The sequence below is a fragment of the Lissotriton helveticus genome, chromosome 8, assembly GCF_964261635.1.
Source record: "Lissotriton helveticus chromosome 8, aLisHel1.1, whole genome shotgun sequence".
Classification (NCBI taxonomy): domain Eukaryota; kingdom Metazoa; phylum Chordata; class Amphibia; order Caudata; family Salamandridae; genus Lissotriton; species Lissotriton helveticus.
The window spans coordinates 763,195,403-763,218,605 of NC_136069.1; the positions used below are offsets into that span (position 1 = coordinate 763,195,403).

At 45.6% G+C, this 23,203-nt stretch overlaps 1 protein-coding gene across 2 annotated transcripts in view; it reads left to right on the top strand.

The window, feature by feature from the left end:
• Positions 1 to 23,203, top strand: part of GPC6 (glypican 6) — a 2,597,257-nt gene that overhangs the window by 59,572 nt on the left and 2,514,482 nt on the right. The gene's annotated exons all lie outside the window — the stretch shown is intronic.

A 23,203-nucleotide genomic window follows, 5' to 3' on the forward strand; every position in this document is an offset into this window, starting at 1 on the left:
CTAACCAAAATGAAAGCATCAAACACAATCAAAAATCTCAATCAACTTTTTGAAAAATTGTAAAAGTAAAGCAAATAGAGATCTGAAATCGACTCAACCGTCTGTCTTCTTTGCACAACCACTTCTGACACCATTTCTGTAAAACTAAGCCATCCAAATAGTTATTTATCTTTTGATGTACTTAAATAATATATATTTTTTTATTTTGTTTTGGTCGCACTCACAAGATAATGGATATAGTGCAAAAATATAGATTATAAAACTCGAAAATGAATAAGAGGCAAATAGTATACCAGGCTGACAGTATTAAAACAAAAAAAGCAAAAAAAAACGCAAAAAAAACCAAGTATCACGCTGACCCACTACTGAGGCAAATGTTGTGTTATATTAACTCACACACTCAAATACGTAATAGTAATCAGCGTTATCATTAAATAGATTAATCTGTATCACACTTAGCTTAAGCCTGTGAAAAATGATTGGTCTTGTCAGTAGTATACAGACTGTTCTCAACATAACGTCTAACAACTTTTGAACTAAGACTGAAAACTAGGGTGATATGTATTTAGATTCAGGCATGCAGTTTGTTTATGTGACTTACTGAATCAAAAATAGCACTGCAAACAAAATATTTGTTTGTTGTTGAAGTGAAACCTGTATAATCAATAATACATCCCAATCAATTTCAATGTAAATGGTAGAGGATATTTGTTTTTTAAAACAAAATACTAGAATAAGTGGTCTACCAAACAAACTGCAAGCATAGCAGCCAGTCTGCCACTTGTTAGTTACAAAAGGGGCATTTTCTAGCCCTTGCATATTTACTGCTCCATTGTAGTATTCTGTTGTGGTCATATAAAAATTACTTAATAGGCGTTAGTTCTGTAATTTACATTTCTAAGACTGAATATTAACTTTTTACTGTATTTGACCTTGAGTCTGTGATGTGTTCAGACGCTTCTGGATTTGCATGGCTAGGGTTTTGGAAGCTGTCTTCTCGAATAGGTCTGACCTGCAATATTTCAAATAAAAACGTACTCTTTATTCTCAGGAACAAATTATTTATGTGTATAAAGTGGTGCATACCCTGTCAAAGCTGTCTTTGTAGTGTGTGCTGAGGACACAGAAATCTTGATGCATGACAAACCAATTTTTCTTTAAAAAAAGTTTACCCCACATTTTAAAGCAGTTTAGATAATGAGCCTGAATCAATACTTGTATCTGCTACCGTTCTTCTATTCCTGTTAGAGAATTTAAGAATGTTATTTACATAAGAAGCTGAAGTATGAATAATGCAGTTTTAAATAGTCCACATAAACTATGTCTTTGCCATGGTATTGTTATTAGAAGACATTTTTTTTATTTATTTGAAAACTTCTCATTGAAAAATACCAGCCATAATCCATCTCCTTGCTGCATGGAATAATATATTAAAAGAGCTTGAACTCTTCTACACAGCATTGCTTTGCCATTGAATGAGCTGTATTTCAATTTTAGAGTCAAACAAAAATCAACTCTGAATACTGAATGATCAACTAAAACACGGAGGCATTCTTCAGTTATAATAAATATGATCTTCATTTAGCCAAAGTGAATGTTCTCCCTAGACCACTTAAGGCAGCCAACACTACATCTCCTGTATAGCATAATGGTAATTTTGGATGAGATATAATTCCCTGCAGACTGAGAAAAAGTGGCAAGTTCAGTGAGGCCGCTATGGTAACCTTGCTGTCTGGCCCTTCTGGATGTAATGGCCATTCACTAAGAGTCCTTTTAGTCTGATGACCCACTACAGTAATCGTAATTGTATCTCAAATGCCTTTTTGTGCCATGTAGAAATTTTTTAAAAGGATAAATTAACAATCATGGTTAGCTTGCATGAAGTCTCATACTAGTTTTACATTTATAAGTTCAAGGTTCTTAGTCCTAACATTTAAATTGCTGGATTTATTTATTTTGCCCACTGCAAAAAATGCACACACGTTTATCATGTGCGGAGATCAGGTACTTTATCCGCCTCATGCAGTTTATGAGGGTGCACAACCTAATGCTAATGCACAGTGACCGACCTGAGCTCAAGTGTGTTACATTGTCACTCTGCACCCCATTACTTTCGAAGGGGGTATGTCATCATGCTCTCTACCCATGGATTGCAGCTCAACTCCTCCAATGACTAGAGATCATACAGAGTACAGCAGCGATACTTATCCTGGATCTCCCTAGACAAACCCACTTCACCCCCTACCTCAGGGATGGAACCCCACTGGTTCCTGGAACAGAAAAGAGGCCAGTTCAAGCACATGACCCATGCATACAAGGCCCTACACAATGGCAAACCACTGCATGAACTTCCATCAACCCAATGAAAACCTCCGCTGTGCGTCCCTTTCTCTAACCTCACCCCCACATCCGAAATAGCAGATGCAGAGGTTGCACCTTCTCCTATCTAGCAGCAAAGACATGGAATGAGCTACCCTTTCATCTATGGACCTGCCTACCTCTTTCAGAGTTCTGAAAGTCCCTGAAGACCTGGCTATATGACTAATCAACTGGACACTGCCAGCGTCTGGATACCCTCATGGGTGACAAGAGTGCTCTACAAATGTACTGATTGATTGATCTATCTGCATCCACTTACTCCCATCAGCCCATACGTTCACTAAAGCACATTCTTTGTCACAACCAAAGTCCTAACCCAACAATAGAATGTTTTTAAACTAGTTCAGATCTGGTTACAAATTGCCGGAATCACAGTCAGATGATGGCAACAGCTCATTTTACGTCATCTGAATGGATTTCAAAATGTACCACTTCAAGTTATGAGGAGCTCCCATGAAAAAGGGCATTTGTGCACACACTATTAAAGGAGTATCCAGCATATGGGGTCTAGTCCGCATGTAGAGGGTCTCAGATGACTGTGACTTTTCCTTATTGGGCCTCCTTGTATTTTGTGAAGCCCTTTGCTATTTCCGCCTGCAACCTTGCACTAATCTGTAATTTTGTTTTGTGTGCATTAAAACACTTTTCTCTTTTTAATAAAAAAGTCAATGACTGATTAATGAGATGTTAAATGTTGTTTGCATTGCCGCCACGGAAAGGCATCTCCCAAAGCCCATCCTAATATGGCTGGCGGTGTCTGATAGACACGGCCACCAAGGCGACCCGGGCGGAAAAGCGGCGGACGGTGTTTCCGTCCGCCGCAGTCCCCCCGCCATAGTAATATGGCGGGGGGAAAGGGGTGGCGGGCGGGCAAGGATGTTGGGCGGATCGCCACTGCCCGCATGGCGTTGGCGATCTGCCTGACATCCTAATGGGCCCCTTAGTTACCAGTTTTGGTGTCCGCAGAAAGGAGCACCAGAACACCAGAAGTGAAAGAACCCAGTTGGAATTGTTGCAAAGTCACTTCTGACTGCCCTTGGCCACTTTGCCTGAATATTAAACATTTAGAAAACTTACTTATGATCATTGTTGACCTTTCTTGCCTCCTCTGCACTCAAGGTGTTACAATGAGTCCTCAACCAAAGTCAGTCTATTAGGATTAGAATTATCCTATTAGTTTCCTCCACTCCATGCAAGAGATTGTGCTTGTCCTTGCCATTATGATATCTAGCCTGAATTATTATTAAAGCATTCCAACTGATATCCCCTAAAAAGTACCACAAAACATTTAGAGATTTCTAAATGATGCAAAAAGGCTTACTTGTATCCCCGAGTTGCAAGGTAAGTTACCTGACAAACTCTGCAAACTCTGTCATCCAGCCATGTGCCTGAGATCATGTTCCACCAAACTGGTGGCTAATCAGCCACCTAAACTGAAACTGTTTAAAGATTGAGGGGCATATTATCAAGTAAGGGAGTTACATTATCGCCGCTTTTATCGGCAGGAAACTGCCGATAAAGCAGCGATAATCGGCTTGATAATATGCTCTATGAATTCCAATCGAAGCCCATGTTAGATGTGAAGACATCTAACATTGGCTTCGATTGGAAGTAAATGTGGTGCAGCCCTCCGTTTCAGAATTGGCAGAGTGTGGCGCAAAGCCAGGAAGGCTAACACCGCACTCTGTCACTTTTTAGTAAATCTGCGCCTCTTTTGGACAAAGACTTGATCAGGAAAAGGCATAGAGACATCCCTTGTCTGCTCCTCATATGGCTTGTACTACTAAGGCTTAAAGCAGTCTCTTTCTTGATTTTCCTTGTGTGCTTTAACCTCTTTCAGAAGTCAGATGTCAAAGAATGAATGAAATGTTACGGCTTCCCTCAAGTTCCACTACTGGATATTTTTCTTTGACCATCACATTTTACTGTCTTCCATATTTCTTTAATGGCCTCTTTTGTCTTCACCACTCACCCAGTAAACCGAGACTACTACCTGGGGTTTCTACAAAAACCTACAAAAAAATATAAATAAACATGGTTATAGGCAGAGAGTTGATGTTGCAATCCAGGCTACTGGGAACAGTTTGTCATCTTAAACAACAAGAAAATATAATTATGGGCCAGACAGAAAGGGTTTCTGAAGATCTTCTTATTTAGTAGTGACCCTTGAAAGTTCATGGCCTGAATTAACTATTATCAGATTTCCATATTTTACAAAATTGTAATTTCCTACTTAGCAACACAAAAAATGTTGACCCTGACATATGTAAATGTTTAGAAGGTAGGTACTCGGGGAAACAATTGTTTTTCCTATGAAGTAACTGTAAGGATGTATTTGAAAACAGAACTGTGCAGGCCAGATTCTTTTGTGCCTTAGCTCCACCACAATGCCTTTCAGAAGTTTCCAGACCATTATAATTATCAAGGTTCAGGTTGAGCAAAGAGAAGGCCACTGTCAGAACAGTCTACCTATTTTTGGAGATCATGTCAGTACTAAATTATACACTATGGCATAATTCATGTGGCCCAATGAACTTGATTCTCAAGAGTAGCAATGGAAGTTCTCAAGAGGTAATAATGTATAAGGTTTATAGAGCCTCTACAACTCTCTTAAAGGTAAATTTAAATCCCCGTTATTTTATTCAGAACAACACAAGTCACAGGTGTGTTTATTGAAACAATACTTGGTATCTTTTTAATTCAAGATTTACTCAAAACAACTTGAAAATTATACTGAGTTGAATATTTCTATTTCAATATTGCTAACTGTTAATGAATATTTTTGAAAGCATAAGTAAGTACTTAATTTGCACTTATTTTGTCTTCCACTTTTTATGGCATTTGGGAATCATTTTGTAATATACGGCAAGAGATAGAAAAATAAAAAAATAGTAGTTACTGACATTTAACTTACCTTCTAATTAGTTTGGATACCTATTATGGTCTGTTCAGTGCACAAACTATTTCTTTAATGGAATATGCTGGGATGAGAGTTTGGGAATATTGTACGTTCTTGGTGAGTTACTTTTTCTGTGACACCAGTGACACCTCCAAATGCTGTTGGAAGCCTCTGGGTGTGCATTTACTAGGCTTTTTATGGGTCCCAGTTGTGTGCATGTTTATACTAGTGATGCTCTTTAAAGCAACTTTATTCTTTACTTAGTCTTTTTCTCCAGTGTAGCTCACAGCACCATGTCATATTATACATGATTCTTTCTCCTAAGCACACACAACTTGACTAATCAATCTTCGTGACTATGCTATTAGATTGAAGAGTTTTCTTTGATACTACCAAGGTTCATCCTGTAGACCTATCCTATTGTCAGGCTGATGGATTTATTGTAATCTCTTCTGAACAAATAGCAACAGCATGTTGATTGTACGTTTGGTGTTCCAATGATTTTATATGATATCTTTAGGGTGCCACATAATGCAGGACTTAGGTTAAGGAAAAAAAGGCTCATAAATCAACTGTTTTCAGTGGATTGTTGGCGGTGTAGCAGAAAAATAAACCTATTTTGCTTAGAGAGTTGAAAATCTTTGCACTGTTCTTGATTGGGGAAATTCCACACTGCTTTTTTTCTCTAAATTTGGAAACTTCCTTGAGCAGTTTCGGGTCTTTTAATACCCATCTTTCTCAAGAAATGCTCATGTTCTGTTCTTGCAGTCCATATTTGCTGTATTTCTGCCATATTGGCATTTACTCAACTCATATCACCTTAATGAGTAAACACCAAAGCCTTCATTACGAGAGTAGTGGAACAGTGTCCCTGGGTGGATATCTCAGTGCCCTACTATGAGATTTTTGGTGTGTCCCAACCCAAAATTACTGAGTCCTACAACACTTGACCTGGTTTTACTGGTTGCGGATCTATACCTGGCAATCACCTGGCACTGTTAAGCACCACAGGGACATGCAATAGATTGCACTTCTCTCAGGGAGCGGAGGCCAAGCATGGCTAGGGATGTCTCCACCCCCACTCTGCTCCTATTGATATTTACCACCTTCTAAGAGTAGGTGGTAAATGTCACTGGAATAGCCCTCATCATCAGGGAAAACATTGTAAATTTCACCAGGTATACACAGGTGTGAAGATTTATTCTGGTGGATGAAAATTTGTAAAGGCAGAATTTTGGTGTGGAGAAAACTGGCTGAAATCACAGATATCCTTGCACCTGAACCAAGACAACTTGTAGTCAGTGCAAAAATGGCTACCTGTCAACAATGTGATCTCTGACAAGAAGCACATGTTTACAATCTGACACCCCATGGGTACATTTTTTCCACACAAATCTTTTTTATTATAAAGCAAAAATTTTTTACAAGGGTGTGAGGGCAAAATGTAGAAGACATTCAGACGCAAGTGTGATTGATTATCTTTCCCCTGGGTGAGTGTATCTATACTGTAATTGGATTTTCACTGTCTAAATGTCATCAGTTTCTAAAATAAAATGGGGATCAGCTGCTGCTTCATGATTTTCATTTGTGCAGTCATCTACAAATTGGTGGTACAACAAAGTATTTGGAGAAATAACATATTGTTCAGTGAGGTGGTAATGCATGGTGCATGGCAAACAGAGGAGTGGGTAAGATACCAAGTTATCACATTTATTATATCCACTTTCAATAATGTTTACCCCAATATACTTCAAATCAATATTTTGGAGACAATTTATGTGTAAGTCGATATTTCTGTGGTGGATATTTTAAAATACAATCAAGGGAACCTGACTTCATCACCAACATTTCAGGCATCAACCAGCCAGAAACCAAAACCCTGCCTGCCTGTGCGATAATTATTAGCTAATTAGATTAAGACATTTCCATACTGTCCTCCACAAATAGTTTTCAATTCATCAGAACAAAAAGATGCTCAGTGCACTGAGTGCACTGAATGCCTGCTCAGCGGATTCAATTGTTGGCTCGTTTCCCTGCAGGTTTCATTCAGAACTCTTCTAAAGTAAATACAATGATCATAGTTGCAATAGAATGACAGCTGGCAAGCACTTACAGATAGTTTATTTTGAAGTGTAGGTGCTATTACTTGCGTGGAGATACTCCTCCGGGAGTCGATTCCTAGCGCTATATAAACCCGCAATTAATTAATTTAATTAATTACTTGTCATTGCTATTGCATGAATGACAACTAGTGGCCTTGTGTTCCCGGCCATTGCAGAATGTACTCTTCTCTTTGAAGCAAAAGATTTGGATTTTACATTCTGGGTGCAAACCTTCCCACCAGTGAATAACAAGATTGCTTTGTCTTGTGCTTCTCAGAATCTCCCCATGCTTTTAAATCTTGCATGGAGGACCACTGTGACTAGCTCAGCTTAGCAAAATGTGCATTCTGTACTTGTCTGAAATTAGTTATCTGGCCATCTAGTCATTCATTCTGTTAGCCTATAAGTCATATTTCTTACTCCATTGGGATACAACATGCATATCTTCACTTTTCATCCATCAACAGTTGCTATCATTGTTCTTAGATGTAGAACATTAAGAAGATTGATTTTTTGTATCTCTTTAACTTCCTTTAAACTACAACTCTATTCTCTTCTTCATTTTCTGGTTGATTCCCTTCTCGGTTATTTTAGTTCTTCATTTGATATATTCACAAAACCCTGCTACTGGAATGTTGGCAGTCTTCTCTACTGTACTATTCCACCTACTTTTTAAGTGATTTAAAATACTTTGGTACTCAGGTCCTCAGGTTTATGCCCTATTTGTTCAAGCATCAACAATTTCAAAGTGTGGTCATACTGGCAAACACTCCTTCACGCAGTAAAGGTGCACGAGCAGCACATTTACCTTTTCATTCTTCTTTACATCAAAATATTTTACATTGTGAAAATGTAGTTCCTTTACAATCCCATGAAATCTGACCTTGTCGACCACTTAAACACATCTATGTAATTTTACAATGGTTGGGAATGGCATCAGAAAATATTGTTATAACTTCTCATAAACCTGAGTCTTTGATGTTCCATACATTTCCATGCTTTCTCTTGACACCCCCTATTTTCAGCCACCTTCAGAGAAGTTGGCCTAGCTAACTTTGCCCATTCTCTATTTCTTTCTATTCATAACCTTTAATTTCAAAGTCTAGTTTATTGCCTTTCTATTTCACCAGCATTCACATTTTCCTCACTATGTTTTTTATCTGCATCTGCATATTCCTTACAAAATATGGCACTGATGTTGAGCCTTGATCATCAACACCTATTCACATCAAAGGAAAGGAGTCAGTCATGATTGTAAAATCAGAGAAGAACCTTTCCTTTGTTGCAATCTCTTTTACACTCTTAAGTGATAGCTGACTTTCTGTACCAATGTAAGAATTCTCAGAAAGTTGAGAATGTTCTGCAGTGATCTGCATGCAAGCACATAACAGTTCTGATGCCTAGAAAGACTGATCTAGTCGTTTTTCAATCCAAAGGTGTAAAGTAAGTATCCTTTACACAGCCACAACCAAAAACTACTCAGTTTGTGTAAAAAAATGTTCATATGTTTATCAAATGTGATATCTTATGGATGCTAACATACTTGCACCAGTCTCGTATAAAGATCTTTGCTTTGGTCCTTAAGATCCTCAAATAACTACTTGGAGAGGTGCAGATCGTAGTCTATCAATAAATACCCTTGCCTTGTTTACTCTAACATCAAAGGATAATTAAAGAAATTCATTAAATCCTGATCTAAATGTAACATTTCTACTTCTTTATACAGTTGTTTTTATTGAGTTGCATTAAGACCCCTCATTAACATCCACCTGATTCATTGCGATAAGTGCCAGAACTCATGTTACCGCACGTAGCACATTTATGTTTTGTGATAATTATCGGCATTCCCAATCCTGTTGATATCTGTTGGGACAATAATGCTCTATATTTACTGCAGTATTTGTAGTTAGCACCAAAATCAGCATGATATTCTTCAAAAACTCATGATTGGTATTATTTATCACACCTGAGAAATTCCATCTTGGAAGAGCCAGATCTCCTCAGGTGCAATAAATGCCACACTGGTTACTGCCCCACCTGTAACAAGGGCTGTTGTACACAGCATGAAGCACAGTGCCAAGATTTCTGAAAGATTGTGTGCATAAACCATATTGGTATGGCAAGAGAGAGTTGTGAACCAAGGAATATAATGTGTTACAATAAAAAACAGTACAACCCTTGACCCCACCAGGCAGGTCGCTCCCCCTCCGCACAGCACCGCCTGTGCCTCCCTGCCCCAGCTGCCGCTGCTGAGGACGTTCGAGGTCCTCCACCACCTGCAGGCTGCCACCTGCGCCTCATCCCTGGTGACCAGTGGTAGGCCGTAGGTAGGTTTGTTCATCCTCCGCTTTATTGCTTTTATTGTATTGCCTGTATTTTCATTGTTGTGTCTGTGACTGCTGTTGTCTGTCTTCCCCCGCTACCTGTACGTGGTCCGTGCCCCTTTGTCTACTCTCTGTTCCCTTCGCTGTCCCCGTGCTCTCTCTGCCCAGTTTTCCCTTCTGTTCCCCTCGCTGCCCCGTGCCTCTCTGCCCATTCTGCCCTCTGTTCCACTCGTTTTCCCTTGTTTTTTATGCCTGTCTGCCCTCTGTTCCACTCGTTTTTCCCTAGTTTTTTGTGCCTTATTGCCCTCTGTGCCACTCGTTTTCCCCTAATTTTTTATGCCTTTCTGCCCTCTGTTCCACTTGCTTTTCCCTCGATTATGTGCCCTTCTGCCCTTTGTTCCACTCGTTTTGTGTGCCCTTCTGCCCTCTGTGCCACTTGTTTTTCCCTCGTTTTTTGTGCCTTTCTGCCCTCTGTTCCCTCGTTTTTCCCTCGGTTTTTTGTGCCTTTATGCCCTCTGTTCCACTTGTTTTTCCCTAGTTCTTTGTGCCTCTCTGCTCTCTGTTCCACTCATTTTTCCCTCATTTTTCGTGCCTTTCTGCCCTCTGTTCCACTCATTTTCCCCTTGTTTTTTGAGCCTTTCTGCCCTCTGTTCCACTTGTGTTTCTCTTGTTTTTTTGTGCCTTTCTGTCCTCTGTTCCACTCGTTTTCCCTCGTTTTTGTGCCTTTCTGCTCTCTGTTCCACTCATTTTTCCCTCATTTTTTGTGCCCTTCTGCCCTCTGTGCCACTCGTTTTTCCCTCGTTTTTTGTGCCTTTCTGCCCTCTGTTCCACTCGTTTTCCCTCGTTTTTTTGCCCTTCTGGCCTCTGTGCCACTCGTTTTTCCCTCGTTTTTTGTGCCTTTCTGCCCTCTTTTCCACTGGTTTTCCCTAGTTTTTTTATGCTTTTTTGCCCTCTGTTCCACTTGTTTTTCCCTCGTTTTTTGTCCCTTTCTGCCCTCTGTTCCACTTGTTTTTCCCTAGTTTCTTGTGCCTTTCTGCCCTCTGTTCCACTCGTTTCCCCCGCCACTGTGCCCCCTGCAGCCCCGCCCCCTGACTGCCCACTGCTCATTTGCTACCCCCGACTCCCGTCTCCCAGCTGCTCCTCCCTCCCACCTCCCCATATAGGCCGGCCACTGCGCGGTGAGGAGAGCGACCCTTGACCCCACCAGGTAGGTCGCTCCCCCTCCGCACAGCACCGCCTGTGCCTCCCTGCTCCAGCTGCTGAGGACGTTCGAGGCCCTCCACCACACACAGGCTGCCACCTGCGCCTCATCCCTGGTGGCCAGTGGTAGGCCGTAGGTAGGTTTTTTTCATCCTCCTCTTTATTGCTTTTATTGTATTGCTTGTATTTTCATTGTTGTGTCTGTGACTGCTGTTGTCTGTCTTACCCCGCTGCCTGTACGTGGTCTGTGCCCCTTTGTCTTCTCTCTGTTCCCCTCGCTGTCCCATGCTCTCTCTGCCCGGTTTTCCCTTCTGTTCCCCTCGCTGCCCCCGTGCCTCTCTGTCCGGTCTGCCCTCTGTTCTACTCGTTCTTCCCTCGTTTTTTGTGCCTCTCTGCCCTCTGTTCCACTTGTTTTTCCCTCGTTTTTTGTGCCTTTCTGCCCTCTGTGCCACTCGTTTTTCCCTCGTTTTTTGTGCCTTTCTGCTCTCTATTCCACTCGTTTTTCCCTCATTTTTGTGCCCTTCTGCCCCCTGTTCCACTCATTTTTTTGTGCCCTTCTGCCCTTTGTGCCACTCTTTTTTCCCTCGTTTTTTGTGCCTTTCTGCCCTCTGTTCCACTCGTTTTGCCCTCATTTTTTTGTGCCTTTCTGCCCTCTGTTCCACTCGTTTTTCCCTCATTTTTTTGTGCCTTTCTGCCCTCTGTTCCACTCGTTTTTCACCTTGAGAACAACAACGACAACAACTTCACAACCCTGATCGATAACCTCGCCAACCTCAGACTGAAGCAACTCATCACAATGCCCACCCACTCCGCCGGCCACACGCTCGACCTAGTCTTCTCCTCAAGCCTGCACGTCTCCATCAACCACACCACCAAACTCCTCTGGACCGACCACCACTGCATCCACTTCGCCTTCCAGAAACTCACCACAAACCACCGCACCCAACAGATCCCCCGCCGCTGCTGGAACAAAATCTGCGAAGACCAACTACACGCAAACCTCACTCTCAGCCCACCCACCGAACCCTCAAACACCGATGACGCTGCCCAGAGCCTCAGATGCTGGATCGAGACCTGCACCAACACCCTCGCCCCGCTGAAGAAACCCCCCCACCGAGACCCCAGCAATAGGGCCAGCTGGTTCACCCTAGAGCTCCTAGCCTCCAAGCAAGCCTGCCGGAAAGAAGAGAAGCAATGACACAGTGAACAAACTCCAGACAGCCACGCAGCACACAAGTACGCCATCTGCAACCACCACCACCTTCATCACGGCGGCCAAGAGGACCTCCTTCAAAGACCGCCTCGACAACAACGCACACAATAGCAAGGAGCTCTTCAACATCGTGAAGGAACTCCCCAACACCAACGACATCCCGCCGTCGCAAGCCGTGTGCGACTCCCTCGCCACCTTCTTCCACCACAAGATTGCAGACATCCACGACAGCTTCCACACCCAGACAGCCCCAACAGACAGCAACACAACAGACCCTACGTACACCATCGACCGCGACCCCCTGTTAGCCTGGGCCAGCTTGAGCATCAATGACACTATCAAGACCATGCGCTCAATCCACTCCGGCTCTCCGTTGGACCCATTCCCGCACCACATCTTCAACAGAGCAAGCAGCACCATCGCACCCCACCTGCGCAATGTCATCAATCTCTCCCTCGAGACCGCGACCTTCCCAGAGATCTGGAAACACGCCGAGATCAACGCTCTTCTCAAAAAAGCTAAGGCAGACCCAAGAGACCTCAAGAACTTCCGGCCCATCTCTCTGCTCCCCTTCCCAGCCAAGGTCATCGAGAAAACCGTCAACAGACAACTAACCCGATCCCTTGTAGAAAACAGAATCCTGGACCCTTCCCAGTCAGGGTTCCGCAGTAACCGAGTTTGCCATCATCGCCACCACCGGCGACATCAGGACCCTGGTAGACATTGGTGAGACCACAGCACTCATCCTCCGATACCTCTCTGCCCCCTTCGACACCGTTTGCCACCGCACACTATGCGCACGCCTACACGCCGCAGGAATCCGAGACAAGGCTCTGGATTGGACCACCTCCTTCCTCTCTGGCAGAACCCAGAGTGTCCGCCTCCCCCCATTCCATTCCAAAGCCTCCAAGATCATCTGCGGCATACACCAGGGATCCTCCCTCAGCCCGATGCTGTTCAACATTTACATGGCCCTGCTCGCACACATTGCCCGACAGCACGACCTCAACATAATCTCCTACGCCGACGACACTCAGCTGATCCTCTCCCTCACCAAGGACCCCATCACAGCCAAAGCCAACCTCCACAAAGAAATGAAGGCTGTCGCCGACTGGATAAAGACCAGCCGTCTGAAGCTGAACTTGGACAAGACGGAGGTCCTCATCCTCGGCTCCAACCCTCGACTCAACGCTCTCAATGACCAAGCAAGTCAACGCTGTCTCCTCCTCCTGATTCAACACCCTCCACATGCTCAGCAAGATGTACAGATGGATCCTGACTGATACAAGAAAGACAGTCACCCAGGCCCTCGTCAGCAGCAGACTCGACTTCAGAAATGCCCTCTACGCGAGAGCCCCGACCAAGCTCATCAAACGACTACACGCATCCCAAACGCCTCGGCCCGACTGATCCTCGACATACCACGCCAGGGCCCCATCACCCCCCACCTGAGAAACCTGCACTGGCTCCCCGTCAACAAGAGGATATCCTTCAAGCTCCTCACCCAAGCACACAAGGCACACCACAAGACTGGCCCAGCCTACCTCAACAGACGGCTCTCCTTCTACATCACCAACGGCCAGCTACGCTCTGCCGACCTCTCACTAGCCACCGTCCCATGCATCCGAGGAACAACCACCGGTGGGAGATCCTTCTCCCACCTCGCCGCCAAGACATGAAACACCCACCCGCTGAGCCTACGACCGACCCAAGACCTGCTGACCTTCAGGAGGATACTCAAGACCTGGCTGTTCGATCTGTAGCGGCCCCCCCAGCGCCTTGAGACCCATCGCGGGAATGTAGTGCGCTTTACAAATGATTGATTGATTACAATATCGTTTCTAATCTGAAATAGATTACTTTTGCTAAAAATCACTTCTCAGTAACCACTCTTGGAGGCCGATTACGATGGCGGGCGGCGGCTGCAAAAGGTACCACCCACCATAGGTGCGGCTGTCCCGCCATACAAATTAGGATGCGCCCACCACACTGGTATCAGGGTGCGGCTCCATTTTGGAACCCCTTGGTAAATATGTGGACTCAGTGATTAAAGAATTTGTGCCCATTACAGACACTTACATACGTGACACCATGGATTTAATCAATACCATCGAAGATGAACCCTTTGATCTGGACAATCAAATAATGGCAAGCTTGGACATCGAGTCCCTCTACACAAATATTCCTCACTGTGAAGGGCTCGTTGTAATCAAAAATCTGTTGATCTCTAGACCACAACCTTCCAAGATTCCCACCGACTTCATTATGGACCTTCTACGAGTGGCCTTACAAAACAACTACTTCATGTACAAGAGTACTTACTACCTTCAAATCAAGGGAGTATCAATGGGCGCTTGCTTCGCTCCAAATTTTGCGATTCTATATGTACATGCCTTGGAAAAGTCTTTGGTTCTCAACCCAATCAACCCGTATCGACCCCAAATCCATCTGTGGCGTCGATACATCGATGACATTTTACTAATATGGAATGGCACGGCTGACTCTTTACAGCCTTTCATTGGTTGGTTGAACTCCTCACAAGAACATCTTAAATTCACGAGTGAAACCAAACCAAATGACTTACCCTTCCTTGATGTCACCATACATGCGAAAGAAGGCAAACTTGGGACATCGCTCTTCCGCAAGCCCACAGAACGCAATACCTTGCTACACTACTCAAGCAACCACCCTAGGGGTCTACGCGATGGTCTTCCATTTGGCCAGTTCCTACGAATCCGGCGCAATTGTAAATGGCGCAAGGACTACTTTAGGGAGGCGGACATCCTGGTCTTGAAACTGGTTAACAGAGGCTACCCACGACGCCTGGTTAAGCAAGCAAAGAAACGAGCGTGGTACAACCACCGAGAGGATCTACTTAGGCCCAACCCAAACAAAAAGACTTTGAACAGGATCCCCTTTGTCTCTGTCTTCAGCCCGGACAGTAATAAAGTAGCCAAAATAATTAAAAGAAACTGGACTGTGCTGCGTTCTGATGAACAATTTCAAGCTCCACCCTTGTTCTCTTACCAGAGAGGAAACAACATCGCCAACCACCTCGTTCGTGCCATCACTTGGCCGACCACCACTACCGAGAAACACACCATCACAGCAGCGTGGGGCCTGCCGCCTGTCATCGGACATTTCAAATGCCAATCCTGCAGCGTCTGTGAATTGACACTGAACACCAAAGAATTCACTTTCAATGGACAGACGCACCAGCTCACTCATCACTCAAATTGCAAAACCCAAAATGTCATTTACGCAATCCGCTGCCCCTGTGAGCTCATTTACATTGGTCAGACCACTCAAATGGTGAAACAACAGATCATACAGCACAAAAGCAGAATTAACTGCAAAGTACTCACGGCGCCTTTGGTCTCACACTTCTTGGAGCAATCACACACGGACACAGACCTAAAGTGGTTGGTTATTGAGAAACCAACACTACCCCTCAGAGGAGGCAACATGGCCGCTTTACTCAATAGAGCCGAATGCAAATGGATAGCTAGGGTGGACTCACTCAACCACGGGCTGAAGACCCTTGATGAATGGATCAGCACCATCTCCATTTAAATCCTACTGTCCATCTATCCTATGCCTTTTTGCCTTTTACCTCTCTATACTGTGAATACGAACTGTATAGTAGATGTACACTTGATACAATTGTCATCACCACTCATGACTCTGAACTGTTAAGCGCTCTCATGTACTTTTGGCCACCTACATAGATCACTATCCTGTATCTAACCGTCCGGTTTCAAACCATGGCTCGCTCATTGTAACCAGCATTTTCTCTGATGCCCCTTGGTATCTTGTGTATTTATCAAAGCAATATCGCTTTCTTTTTGTTGCGGAATACCGAATGCCTCTTGTGCCCTTACTCGGACTTATTGTGAATAGTATTAAAAGTTTCATCTCTGGGTTTTAACCACCCCCTCCCCTTCTAGCCCTGTATAAATGTCAGTATCCATCGCGTTTCGTAATCCGTCCGTGCCCTGACGCCTATCTGAATAAGGTAGATCCTGTTTATCCCCGTTGCCTGGGTTACCCTTTCCCATGCCTCCAGCTCCCTCTCCAGCCCTCTCTGAACCCCGCCCCCATCCCTCCATTTGTTAATGGCTCAGTGACACTCCTTAGACACTCCCAAGACACCGCCCTCCTGCACCGCTCGGACCCCGCCCTTGCCTCGCCGCTTCCTGGTTATTACCGAGGGCACCGAGACGCCACGGTCAGCTCCCGCATTCACTGCCGGTAACCGCTACGCCAGTTGAGCCCCTGTTTGCCTTCTGATGCCCTGATTCACTCAGGTAAGAGCACTACCCATACGCGGAGTGTGCTCACTTCGATCACGCTCACCTAATACCATGACTAGTTGCCCTTGATCGATCACGGCACTTTGCTATGCTGACCCTCATTTTTCGCCTTCCCCCTCAGACGCTGCTAACCCCGCGTGCCGTCCCACTTCAAGCCGCGATCAGGTACTTTTTCGCATTTTGGATGGGTTTCTTTAACTTGACGAAACTTGCTTCGTTACTTAACTTGTTTTCCCGGTTCCCCCTCAGCACTCGGCCTTTCATTGTTGCCCCGGAGTCCCGCAAGCCTCGCATCCTGGCTTGGCTGCATTGTGAGTGTCCTTTTACTTAGGTACCTTGTCACTTCTCCACTTACCAGCATTTTACTCTAGACATTCCCACTCTCCACACTAGCCACCCCCAAATTTTCACCCTCTTCCCCTTTCCGGCCACCACAGCAGCCACACCCTTTACACATTAGACCTTTATTGGTTAAGTTCAAACCGTCAACTATTCACCAATTCACCCCCCTACTTGACCCTTACCATTCCCCCGCTCAAAATTGCCCTTCTTTGTCCACAGCACTGTATCTATCGACAACCCTGTCCTGATGACGATCCCGACTAAAGGGGATCGAAACGCCGTCGACTATACAGCCTGAATTATATGACGCATATCACGCTTAAAGCTCCTGCAGAAATAATTGTTTTCCAAGTGATTGTAACTTGTTTTCTGGAGCCTTTAACTGTTGTATTTACTTTGTTTAATGCGTCGCCAATGCTGTTTTTAAAGCACTTGCACTCTCACCTCACTAATTGTACATAGCACCTTGCACCAAGTGCCACTGGGTTGTCACAAGATCTGGTCTTTACAGTGCTGTTTAAACTGTAATTGCATATGAAAGAATTTTTTCCCTTCTGTTCCTTGGTGAATAATACTACCTCTTTCCAAATCAATTGACTCCTTGTTTCTGTTCCTTCTGTAATGCTTATGGCATACATATTTGAATTTGTCTCTACATAATACCTGTTGGGAATTGTTTTTTCTTACACCACACTGGCGGGCACATCCTGTATTTTAACATTGCGGCGCCAAAAAAGACAGGTATCCTAATGCCCACGGAGGTGCCTGCACGGCACCACCGCCTTAGCCCCATTGTACCTGGTTCCACAAGGCGGGCCGAAAAGGACCGCCTTGCGGGACCAAGGCGGATGGTTTTTCCATCCGCCGCGGTACCTTTCCCATTCCCACCGCCTTCCTAATTTGGCGGTGGGAATGTTCAAGTTGATGGCAGGAAGTCCACCACCACCAGGCCGGCGGTCCTCACCGCCGGCCCAGCGGTGGCGGACTTCCCGCCATCGTAATCGGCCCCTTGATGCCTACCATTTTAGAAAAGACATAATTGATATGTGTTACCACCCAGACTATTGCCCACATTCCTCAAAGATATTGGGATGAAAGTACAAATATATTTCTACGACCACATAATTTAGTGACATGTAACGCTACTCTGTTAAAGGGGGTTGTTTGATATTCGCAACACTAGGAGAAATAAAAACAGTAAAAACCCTCAAATTTGTATAAATCATGGTTTTGTATTATTATTTTAATGAGGGCGATTTTTAGAAATCGATGTATAGGTATCAAGATCACTTTGCACTTTCCATCTGAAGTCTTTGTTTGTTCTTAATCAGCCCCAATATAAATGTTTAATAGACCTTTTAATGACTTTTATACTATTTTTTTTTTAATAATTGGGCCCCAAATGCTAAACTGTATGAATTTTGGAAATGCTATGGCCTCTGCTGCTCTTTGTTGTTTTTTCTATTGCCGCAATCGCAATCCAAAATATGGACGTTATAATCTAAATTGTTGTATTTTAATGTATGTACTTTTATGACCCAAAAAGTCGAAATAAAGTTATTATGATGATTATTATTTTAATCTCAATAAACAAATGGATTAGAATGTATAAGACACTGTATTGTTAATAAGTAGGTGCTCAGGAAAGGGGTAAATACCTTTAAATGTTGCATCACTTTACATATTAAAAACAGTATGTACAGATCATCCAATAAAGACACATCTTGTTTCAATAAATGCACCTGGTTTGAAGCACATATAATATTAACTACATTATTTTAGGATGTTGGTGGCGTGTATGAACTCAATTACTTCACCGTGTATGTGGTTTGTAACATTCATAATATGAACTTCATTATTTCAAGGCTGTTGGCCTCCATGTTACATCTTGCCTGTTACATCAAGCTTGTTAGTTACTATATTCCAATGTTTTATCTCCTGTTGTTTGTTTTCTGCCTGCTGGAATGGTGATGCAAGTGTTTTTAATGTACCTTAGTAGTCTTTGCACTGCACAACCCCCCTTCCAGTGACTTCTTCTGAAATTCTTAATATATGTAAAACCAGAAAATGTAGCAGATTTAAAAAAATAGAAACACTTTCAGTAGACACAAGGCTTCATTTGTGCCAGGTGTTGCAGGTGGTGGGCACCATAAGTAATTTTTGAAGGACCAACTTTGTTTTCATCATCATATTTTAACCAAGCACAAGAGAGACAATGACAGCAAAAAGAAGAAGAAGGAGGAAGAGAAAGAGAAAAAACACTTTGAAGAGAGAAAGCAGGTGTGAAAAAGAACCTAAAATAGGTAGATAGAGGGACCTAAAATGTAGGGTGGTAGAAAAAAGAGCCATGAAGGGTAATCATGATTAGGTAGCTTTGGTATTTGACAACTTCGGAAATCATCAGTTTGGTAGCAAAAACAAATCCAGAAGGGGGCCATTCCATCTAATGAGAAAACCTGGTTTTATGTGGTCTGTATGTAAGGAACCCCATTAATAGTTAACTTAACCAGCACAATTATTCATTTGACAAGTGCTAAATTAATCAACATACAATGGAGGGCTAGTGTTACCTTTAAATCAAATGTATATAAGAACTGGTCAACGGTGGCAAAATCTGCTGGGACATATTTACACAAAGCTGCACCTAACATTCTGAGAACCCTCTGTATTAATCAGATTTTACCTCACCGTAGATCTCTATCACCCTCGACATTTTATTGGTATTTCACAGTGAGGACACCATCATGAAAGAGATCATCGCATTAGGAACTGAGTATGGAATACTTCAGCTGATTCCTAATGCAGAAATGCACACAAAATTGGATTTTAATGGCTGTTTATCTCATCTGGTTTGTGGTAATCGAAGCAGAATGCTAATAAATACATTAGGACATGCACATATGCGGTTTCAGTGTGGATGTGAAAGCACACAAATTGAAATGCATGAGTCAATCAATCAATCAGGAGTTTGTTAAAGCGCGACTACTCACCCGTAAGGGTCTCAAGGCGCTAGGGGTGGGGGGGGTTAGGGGGTGCAGGTTCCATTCCATCAAGGAGGGGGTCTGTCGAAGAGCCAGGTTTTGAGGTTTCTTGTGAAGATGGGGAGCGATGTTGTCTGTCTGAGGTGGAGCGGAAGGGCGTTCCATGCTTTGGCCGCGAGGAAGGAGAAGGAGCGGCCTCCCGATCTGGTCTTTCTGGTGCGGGGGACCACAGCGTAGGAAAGCTGGGCTGATCGTAGGGTCCTTTGGGGTGCGTGGAATTTGAGTCGGCTGTTCAGGTATGCTGGTCCGGTGCCGTGGAGGGCCTTGTGTGCGTGGGTGAGCATCTTAAAGGTGATTCTCGCCTCGACGGGGAGCCAGTGGAGTGTGCGCAGGTGCTGGGAGATGTGGCAGTGTTTTGGCAGGTTGAGGACCAGTCTTGCGGCGGCGTTCTGGATGTTCTGTAGCTTGCGGATGAGGTTTTTGTTTATTCCGGCGTAGAGTGCGTTGCCGTAGTCGAGTCTGCTGGTGACCAGGGCGTGAGTGACTGTCTTTCGGTGTTCGAGGGGGATCCATTTGAAGGTCTTACGAAGGAGGCGGAGGGTGTGGAAGCAGGAAGATGAGACAGAGTTGATCTGGCGGTCCATTTTGAGCTCGGAGTCCAGGATGATTCCCAGGTTGCGTGCGTGGTCTGTGGGGGTTGGCGGGTTTCCGAGGGCGGTGGGCCACCAGGTGTCACTCCAGGCGTCGGGGTTTGGGCCCATGATGAGTACTTCTGTTTTGTTGGTGTTTAGTTGTAGGCAGCTGTTTTTCATCCATTTGGCGACGGCTTCCATGCCTTCTCGAAAGTTGCGTCTGGCGGTGTTGGGCTCGTTGGATAGGGAGAGGATGAGCTGGGTGTCGTCTGCATATGACACGATGTTGAGTCCGTAGGTTCTGACGATGGGGGCAAGTGGAGCCATGTAGACGTTGAAGAGCGTCGGGCTGAGGGAGGAGCCCTGGGGGACTCCGCAGGTGATAGGTGTGGGGTCCGAGAGGAAAGGGGGGAGTCTGACCCGCTGCGTCCTGCTGGAGAGGAAGGAGCAGATCCAGTCGAGGGCCTTGTCCTGGATTCCTGCATCGTGGAGTCTGCGTATTAGGGTGCGGTGGGAGACTGTGTCGAACGCCGCTGATAGGTCGAGGAGGATGAGGGCTACTGTTTCTCCTTTGTCCAGTAAGGTGCGGATGTCGTCTGTTGCGGCGAGGAGGGCGGTTTCCGTACTGTGGTTTTTTCTGAAGCCGGATTGGGAGGAGTCGAGGAGGTTGTGTTCTTCAATGAATGTGGCGAGTTGGCTGTTGATGGCTTTCTCGATGACTTTCGCTGGGAACGGGAGCAGGGAGATGGGTCTGTAGTTTTTGAGGTCGGTGGGGTCCGCTGAGGGTTTCTTTAGGAGGGGGTTGACCTCGGCGTGTTTCCAGTCGTCGGGGAATGAGGCGGTCGCCAGGGAGCGGTTGATGGTTTGGCGGAGGATGGGTGCGATGGTGTTGGCGGCTCTGTTGAAGATGTGGTGGGGGCAGGGGTCCGTGGGGGCCCCTGAGTGGATTGACTTCATTATCTTCAGTGTGTCTTCGGTGGTGAGGGTTGTCCAGTCATCAATCGCTGGTTTCCGGGTGTCGGGTGTGGTTGGTGAGGGTTCAGTGTGTTGGTTGTCTTCGTCGAAGTTGTCGTAGATGCTCTTAATTTTGTGGTGGAAAAAGATGCTGAGTTTGTCGCAGAGGTCTTGTGAGGGAGGGATGTCGGTAGACTCGCTGGTGGGTTGGGCGAACTCCTTGATGATGCTGAAGAGTTCCTTGCTGTTGTGTGCGTGGGTGGAGATTCTGTCTCCAATCGCTTTTTTCCTCGTTTCTCTGATGTGTTGATGGTGGGCGTTGGTGGCGGCTCTGAAGTTGTTGTGGGCTTCTGTGGATTTGGTGTTTCTCCAGGCCTTTTCGAGGCGGCGGCATGTGCGCCTGGACTCTCGAAGTTCGGTGGTAAACCATCTGGCTTTCTTGGCACGGGTATTGTTGTTTTTCTTGAGGGGAGCTATGGTGTTGGTGCTGTCCGAGATCCATCTATGCAGGGTTCGGGCTGCGGTGTTGGGGTCGTCGTTTTCCGCGATGGTTGGGGTGGAGTTGTTGAGTGAGGAGGTGAGCTGGTCATCGGTGATTTTGGTCCAGTTTCTTTGTGGAAGCAGGTGCTGGTGTCTGTGGATGGTGGGTGTTCTGAAGGTGAAGTGGACGCAACGATGGTCGGTCCATGGGAGTTGGGTGGTGTGGCTGAAGGTGATGGAGTTTCCTGTAGTGAAGAGGGGGTCGAGGGTGTGTCCTGCTGAGTGCGTGGGCTCGGACACGATCTGGCGGAGTCCAATGTTGTGGAGGTTGTCCAGGAGGGATGTGGTGTTGGGGTCCAGTTGATTGTCGAGGTGGAAGTTGAGGTCTCCCAGCAGGGTGTAGTTGGTGGATGCGATGGCCTGCGGGGAGATAATGTCCGTGATGGAGTTGGCGAAGGGTCCGCGGGGTCCAGGGGGTCGGTAGATGAGGGTTCCTCGGAGGGCGGCGGTGGGGCTGGCCAGTATCTTGAAGTGAAGGTGTTCCATCAGTTCTGTGGACTCGTCAGGGAGTGTGCTCAGGCGGAGGCTGGATTTGTGGACGATGGCGATTCCTCCTCCTGGGTGGATGGGGCGGTCCTTCCTGGAGATCTTGTATCCTTGGGGGATGGCGATGGCGATGTCCGGTCCCGAGGTGGTGTTGGTCCAGGTTTCGGTGAAGAATGCTACGTCTGGGGTTGTGCTGTCGAGGAGGTCCCAGATTTCTGTGGCGTGTTTGTGGAGGGATCGGACGTTGAGGAGGATGCATTGCAGGGTCTTTAGTTCAGTGGTGTTCTTGTGGGTGGGTTGTGCTGGATCCGTGTTCTTGGCGGTGCTGCAGGTGTGCCGGCAGCGGTGACAGCTGAAGGGTCCATGGGTGTCGGCTGGTGATGCTAGCTTGCAGTTGTTGTTGCAGCCTGGGTTGAGTGCGTGGAGTGCTGCTGGGTCGTAGCGTTGGCGGGGCGGAGGTCCAGGGTTCCTGGTGCTGGTCGCGGACGGGTCGCAGACGGGTGCAGACGTGCTTGCCTTTGATGTGCCTTCGGTGCACCAGCGGCGCGCCCGCAGCCCGCGGCCGCTGCGCGGCCGCGTAGTGGCCGCCATTAAGTAGGGGTCGGGGAGGGCTGGACAGCTGGGAGGCGGGAGCGGGGAGGGGCGCTGGATTGGGCCGGTCGTGCTGGGGGGGGAGGGGCCGCGGGGGCAGCAGCGGCGGGGAAAGGTAAAGGGAGGAAAGAAGGGATAAAGAAAAAAGGGAGAATAGGCAGAAATAAGGCACAAAAGAGCAGAGATGCAGAAAAGAGCAGAAAGGTGAAAGATAGAAAGGGTAAAAAAACGAGTGAAAACGAGAGAA